The 7448-nt window shown below is 37.1% G+C and overlaps 1 non-coding gene across 1 annotated transcript; it reads left to right on the top strand.

The window, feature by feature from the left end:
- Window positions 1-6957: 6957 nt before the first annotated feature.
- Window positions 6958-7039, top strand: TRNAS-AGA (transfer RNA serine (anticodon AGA)). Its single transcript has one exon. It is a non-coding gene; the product is annotated as a tRNA-Ser (tRNA).
- Window positions 7040-7448: the final 409 nt, after the last annotated feature.

The raw sequence follows: 7448 nt of genomic DNA, 5'->3' as shown, positions 1-7448 counted from the left end.
TATTTATCCCTATTTTATGTTACACTTTTTTGGGAGATAACAGCAAAAAGGGAGGGAGAACACATAAGCCAATGGCTTTTTTAGGGGGTATTCCCTTAAAAAATGACCAACTGCTTCCTTTAACATTTGTACATTATTTCCATGTTGGTGTTTTTAAAATCCAGGAGTTGAGTGGAAGGTAATTTGAATCAGACATCCCTCCCTGGTGATGTGTTCGATTAGTAGTTTCTTGAATTGATTTAGTGAAGTGGCATTTTTGATTTTTGCAGGAAGTTTGTTCCAGGTTTTAGCACCTCTGTATTTTATACTTTTCTGACCTATGGCTTTTCTGAAAAGCGGAATCTTCAGGTTGGCTTCATTTCTTAGATTGTATGATAGTTCTTCTTCGTCTGTGGTTATGAAAAAGGTTCTGAAGAGAGGAGGAAAGTCTGCTGTCTTCATAGCATTGTAAACAAGGATCGCCTCGGCTTTCTGCAATAGCTGGTAGATGCTTAGGAGCTCACTTCCTTGTATCTCGAACTAACCGATGCGTTCCAGGGAAGGCACAAAATTGAATGAACGCATCGATTGAGTATATACTTATTAATCCCAAAAGTATATGGACAGCAAACGAAAGTAGGCAGTATTTCATAACTGTAATGGTGGAAGTCAATTTATGACTTAATTTCAGCACGAAATCAACTTAGCAATACAAAGAGAAAATTTTGGTAAAAATATCCTGCGATAGAGTGCTTTATCATGGGAGAAGACATACAAGTTCGCATTTGTACTTGGGTTTGCTGATTATGAATCCCAGATATGTCCCAAAATATGTTAAGTTATGCCTCTGGATTACTACAACAGATTTGCAACATTATTCTTTTCGAACGGTACGGTGGAGTCAGTTAACTACTTGTCACTCGTTTGGAAAGGTCGGAATTCAAATTTCATTAGACACTGGAAAAAATTGTAAAGGTCTTTTCAATCGGGACCGTAGTCATCCAATCTCAGGCGAAGGGAGTAGGGTTGTCTTGAGTTGTTTCAGGTTTTTCAGTCAACACGACGTACACGTGACATACAGGATAAGTCATATGAACTGGCGCGCTGTGAACCAAAGTAGATTACGTGCCAAAAAATCCCAAAAGTAATTAGCCAATTTTAAATTACTATTCAATAAACAGTTTAGCAAAATGTTTTAATATTTTAACTCTTTTGCTGACATGTCTTTTGTTTATTTTCATTCAGGAATAAATTTTCTATCGGAATAAAGATATTCACTATCTATACTTCATCAATCAAACATGGTATCATTAGTTTTTGCAAACAATTTCTTTTCAAGATGTTGTTCATGAAAACGACTTCTTGAATTTAGTACGATCTACCTCATTTTGTTTCAGCGATATGAATCACTGAATCCACAGTAGTGGAGATGGAGAATTGCCTATGTTCAACGCAGAATTGTACAGCCACGTGTTTTGGCGATAGAGAAAGTAGGATATTTTTTGGCAGATGCAGAGAAATTCCACTTTGCATTCTTTGAATAATGCTAATATCGATTGGTTTCGTTCTGAGATGAATATAAGAAACATCGGGACTTCAATGGATGAATTCTTTTCTGAACAGTATTTTCTTTATATTCCGTTTTATTTTCTGTTTGTGTATTGGTTTCGAGTTATTCTGTATCTATTTTGTGTTTATGCAATAATAATTGTTGTTTAACAGCCTTATTATTTTTTCTTTAAAGTGCAAGCAATTATTTTCAAAAACCTTAGTATAACATTGAGCTACAGTCCATTGCTTTAAAACGTTGAGACATTTTAAGGTAACAAAGAGGCCTTTTTTAGCTAAAATATTTTTGCATTCACCAAAAATGTTCCTCCTATAAAGGGATGCGAGAGTATTTTGGATGATATGCCACTTATAAAAGTTACTTTAACCCTTTATAATACAGTGTGTTTTGAAATGTCATTCCCTTTTCATCCACTAGTTAAAATCTATCAAATCATGCCTTCAATCAAACTCTGAGTCGGAATTAACTGATTTTAAACGTGGAATTTCCTTTAATAAATAAATATATAAGCTACTGTTATTAACTATAAAACCATACTAAATCGATAAATAATACACTTTACTAAATTTTCCAAATAATATAGAATGTGCAGTACCACAACGATATATATTGTACTATCCAAAGTATGGGGAGCATTCATATAAGTTATGGAAAAAATCTGTTTTACGTAAATATATTGAAGGCTCACCTTTGGTCTCCAATACATCAGATAGCCTGTATTCAGGCGTAAACTTGCCACTACCTGTTGACAAAGTTTAATTGAAATATCGTCCTCTTTAATTCATCATGCAGGTGCTCAAGTGCTCAATGGGGCTAACAGCGAAGCTGTGAGGCGGATATTCTATAGTAGCAAGTTTTTCCCCTTCATACCTCCTTCAAGTTGTTCTCTTCGTTGAGCTTTAGGAGAGGGCGCATCGTTCTGCTGAAACATATATGGCCCTTCACTGTTCTATTCCGTCTGAGTAGCATTGTCTGGAATATCATGGTAGAACAATCCATTCATCTATAGTTTGTCCCGCCATACCATGAAATCCTCACGCCTTTACACTTCTACAAAGTCTCAACTACACTTCACAGTTGGGACTCTTTAGTCCATATGAAAGCGTGTTGCATCACGCGAGAGAAAGCATTTCTACTCCTACAATGTCTAATTTCCTACTCCTACAATGTGAAGGCACCACTGTAACCGTGCAGAGCATCGATGCTTTTGATCATGAGTTTGGGAGCAGTTCCTCGTCTATAAAGACCAATGTAATACTCTCCTGTACGCTAGACCTCTTGAGGGCTTTTGCTAAGCTTTAGTACTGACTTTGTTTGGCAACACGTTAAGAAATGTTTATTGCAATAGTGATAATACTAATAGATACAAGGCATTTCAATATTGCCCTTCATGGCCACCAAGCTAAGGGTTAGCAGTGATAATACAGTATGCGAGAGAAAAAGTTAAAATAAATAAATAATAATAACAACAGAGAACATTCAATAAAGCAAACATGAGGAAATACTTAAATGGAAGCATAAAATGAAGTACAGTTCAAAGTACAGTAAAATTACAAAATATAGTAATACAAAACAGGTAAGGATACATATTCTGATAAATAATTTCTGTCCGTAGAGAGAGGAGTCAAACTAGATGAAAATGACAGAAGTACAAAGTTTGCCATTAAACATCGTCATACTGAATAAGGTAGTAAGCCTCCTTCGTGGCAGATAGTATTGTTGGCTTGAACTTGCATTAAGATGACCTTCGAGGAGAAGGATTAGGGACAGAGATATACAACTCAAGGATGCAGCGTCTGTACTTCCTGACATACGCAAACTTATTAAGGTCAGAATCCAATGACTGGGCACATGAGAGCATCTGAAAGGGCAGAAACCTACTGACAAGTGAAGGCGGCTGATCGCAGATGTGAGCAGAGTTGGAGTGTCACTCTGAGAGAAACTGAGGGACTCTCCAAGAGCACAAATCCCCGAATGGTGGTTGTGCAGGAATCTGGACAACGATCATTTTAACAGTCGTGATAAGACGTTTCACCTTAATCAGCGTGGAGAATCTTTGAATTGTTGCAAGCTGGCCATTGCAGTTTTCCTTGACTTTTTAACACGCCATTTTTAACACGCCATTTTAAAAGCTAAAATTCAACAACAAAAAGTGGCAAAATTGCGCTAGGGGCAGCAGATGCCCATACTTCTACAGCATATAAAAGCGGAGCGAATACCATGGTTTTTATATAGTTTCTGGTAGTTGTGACATCATCAATATACTGCAAATGCTTTTTGGTAATCCATCGGAGTCGAGCTGCCTGGATGAGCAGTTTGCCCATGTGAGTACTGAAGCAAAGCTTAACGTCAGACACAACCACAAGATCAGTATGCTTATTGACAATGGGGATAGAAGCATTACACAGTGTTGGTCGAATTCAGGAAGGCGTGTTCTGTAAAGAGAACATCATAAATTTAGACTTTTCTGGGTTTATTTTTAGCTACTGCTAAAAATAAACCCAGAAAAGTCTAAATTGCGAGATTTAAAATAAATCTAAATAGAAAGTCTAAATAGTTCTAATTCCAGGAGATGATGGCAAGGTTTTTCTCCTGGAGAATTAGATTTTAGAACAGACAACTCAGCCAGAGAACACACGCAATTTATGGACGTATAATACGCATGGGCGGAGGAGGTTGTTCTCTGCTAACCCTAATATGATTTTTTTAACCAGATTTCTAGAATCTCTTCCTGTTGGAAGAGATTCCGGAAATCTGGTGGAACGAAATTATGATGACTTACTTCCTGTTCTATCTTTTGTTATCTCCTCATTGGTCTGCTTTATTTCCGATGTGGAAATCCTTGCTTGGTAAAGATGTAAAAGTCCTTCGGGTTGTTTGGTGTGGGGGAGTTCTAATTCTATCCTCTTCTGTGGTTTTGTGAGCTCCTTTTAATTATCTGATTCTTGAAAATGCTTATCGACTCATTTTTTAAGTTGATGAGTCCACGATTTCTGTGGAGGTAGAATAGTCCAGAAACTGTCGGAAACTGACCACTGCAGCAAGATCTAGAAACTCAGGACTCCAGTACTTCTCAGTCATTTCACGTGATTAGATTTTGGTCTATCAATATAATTGATAGACCAAAATCTAATCACATGAAAATTAAATATGAAATATCTTGCGAACCAAGAATGCCAGAGAAAAAAAAAGAAAAGAAAAAAAAAAACGAGCTGCAAAATCGAAATCAAATAAAAATACACTAAGTGCGCCATATTTCTGTTGAAAAAAAATTTCATTGTTGTTCAGTGTAATATTAATGCTGGCAGTAAATGGTCGTCCTAAAATATTTTATTTCAAAGAGAAAATTTACAAAGATAGAAAGGATTGAGTTAGAAAATAAACTACTTGAGTGGGAGAAGACAGATAGTGGTAATCAATGGACGCTGCTCTTCTTGGACTAATGTTCTTAGTGGAGTCCCCCAGGGTTCAGTGTTGGGTCCATTATTGTTTTCTTTATTTATTAATGATATTTATGAAGGTATATCAGGGTTAATGTCTAAGTTTGCAGACGATACAAAGGTTGTTAGGATTGATAATGACACTGACAGTACGATACTGTAAGAGGATCTAGAAAAGTTGAGCAGCTGAAGTTAGTGACAACTGAAGTTTAACATTGACAAATGTATGTAAAGTACTGCATATGGGAAGCAGTAACCCATGAGAAATGTACCAACTGGGTGGTGTTACACTTAGGGTAGTGGAGAATGAAAGAGACCTGGGGTAACTGTGCGCAGTCAGGTATGAAGTTTTCTGAGCACTGCAGACAGGCTGCCAGAACAGGTCATGGGGGTCTTGTCAATGATATACCGAAATTTTGCTAGCAAGGATAAGGAGGTGGTTATCCCCTTGTATAAGACAATGGTTAGGCCACACCTTGAGGGCTGCGTACAGAGCTGGAGGCCTCGTTTTAGGACGGATGTACAGTTGCTAGAACGAGTACAGAGAATGACAACAAGACTGGTGAGGGGAACAAAGGGGTGGTCTTGCGGAGATAGGCTAAGTTTTGCAAATTGCAGCGTCTGGAGACTAGGCACCTGCGAGGCGATCTGATTGGGGTGTATGGGTTGAGAACGCTGAATTCTGATGGGATTTTTCCTCTTGCTCAGATTTCGAATCTGAGGGGGCGGCATAAATTCCAATTGAGGAAAGACAGTTATAGAATAGATGTGCGCAAATTTGTCTTTAGCCAGCAGGTAGTTGTTTGCTGCAACAAACTTCCATCTGTCGTTGTGGAAGTTGGTAGCTTTAATAAATTCAAGGAGGGACTGGACAAACGTTAAAGGGAATGGATGTGGGAAATGTTATTTATTTATTTTTTTTTTTGGTTGCTGCTATATAAGCTTGCTTTCTTGCATCTCATGCCTCTACTTCTACTACTACTACTACTGCTACCACTACTTTAAATAAAAACCAGTGAGGCGTCAGGCATAACAACTAAAGTTAAAAGATTTCTGCAGTGTTGTCATTTATTATTATTTACTTGTAACTGTATTTAATAACGTCACAATAAAGATAAACGGAGTTATATTTAACCAGTTTATCAGATAATATGACTATAACTTTGTACCAAGTTATAGTGATATTTTTAGTTCGTTTAATTGTGTCATTACTGGTAAATGCAGGCTTATCTCGAACAACTGAAATATTTCTTGAACTAGTCAACAAATGTTTTGTGAAAAATGTATAAAAAGTATGACTTTACGTAAAAAATAAAAAATGAAAGAAAAAGAAGCGGTTTTTACGTAAAAGTATACTTTTGCTATATTTGACAGTTTCGTTGTCAAATTTGTCATCTTCTTTATGGAAATGTTTAAGGAAATTATTTTGGAAGCTCTTAAGCTTTTTTATATCAACGAAAAGATGTTATTCGTGGTATAAACCAAAATGGATGGTAAATGAACTAATGACCGTAGTGGCAGAGAAGAAAGATGCAAGGGATGATTATAAATCATCAGCGTAAATAAAAATTAGTCCGTAATAAAGTTACTCAGGGAGATTAGATAAGCTCAGGCAGCTTACTAGAAGGCAGATTACGAGAAATCTTTAGCTAAGCTATCTCTGTGCTTTAAAGTATGAGGTTGAAGGATCTTATGCTCCTCGAGTTGTTATGCTTATGTTATCTTATGCTCTAGAATTATCCAGGCCGTGGATAACTCTGGTTCAGGTGAGCAATTCAGGACAAAATAATGGTTGAAGTATATTACACCAAGTCTGGATTTTGGAGATGCCTTGGAGGGTTTTATTCGAACTAATGTAATTAGTAGTTCTATTCCTACGATTATTATCAAAGCCAGTAACAATTCTTTATGTCGTAATAGTGGTATAACTGAAATACTTCAGCAACAGTATTAGTGGTGATGCTAATGGCAGTCGTGGCCGAGTGGTTAAGGCGACGGAGTAGAAATCCGTTGGGGTCTCCCCGCACAGGTCCGAATCCTGTCGGCTGCGGTATCTTTTAACCCCAGGGGCTTACATCTGGTGAGTATGGGATTGGCACACCCAGGGTCCTGAGCTGGATATCATCATTCTTCTTTTTCTTGGTGATTCCCTTCTACTTCTCTCTCTCCGTTCAGAAAAAATTTTTTTGGCTGGTGCAGAATAAGCCTCAGGCTTCCTTGCACCATATGGCTAATAATAATAATAATAAATAAATAAAAATGTGCTTTTCTCGGAAATAAAATCAAATATGAATGATTTAAATGTTAAAAACGTTCAGGGAATCTGTGACAATACACTTGTGCTCCACGTTAACAGCTCTAAAGAAATGGAGATGACTGAATCCAATTGTGCAATTAAAGACTCATGATTTATTAATGTGTAACAATGAGAGCACCTTTGAATTCCGTCGATGTCCCTG

This window comes from Mastigoproctus giganteus, chromosome 11, assembly GCF_048544385.1.
Source record: "Mastigoproctus giganteus isolate SK-2022 chromosome 11, ASM4854438v1, whole genome shotgun sequence".
Classification (NCBI taxonomy): Eukaryota; Metazoa; Arthropoda; class Arachnida; order Uropygi; family Thelyphonidae; genus Mastigoproctus; species Mastigoproctus giganteus.
This window is presented reverse-complemented; position numbering and strand designations above follow the sequence as displayed.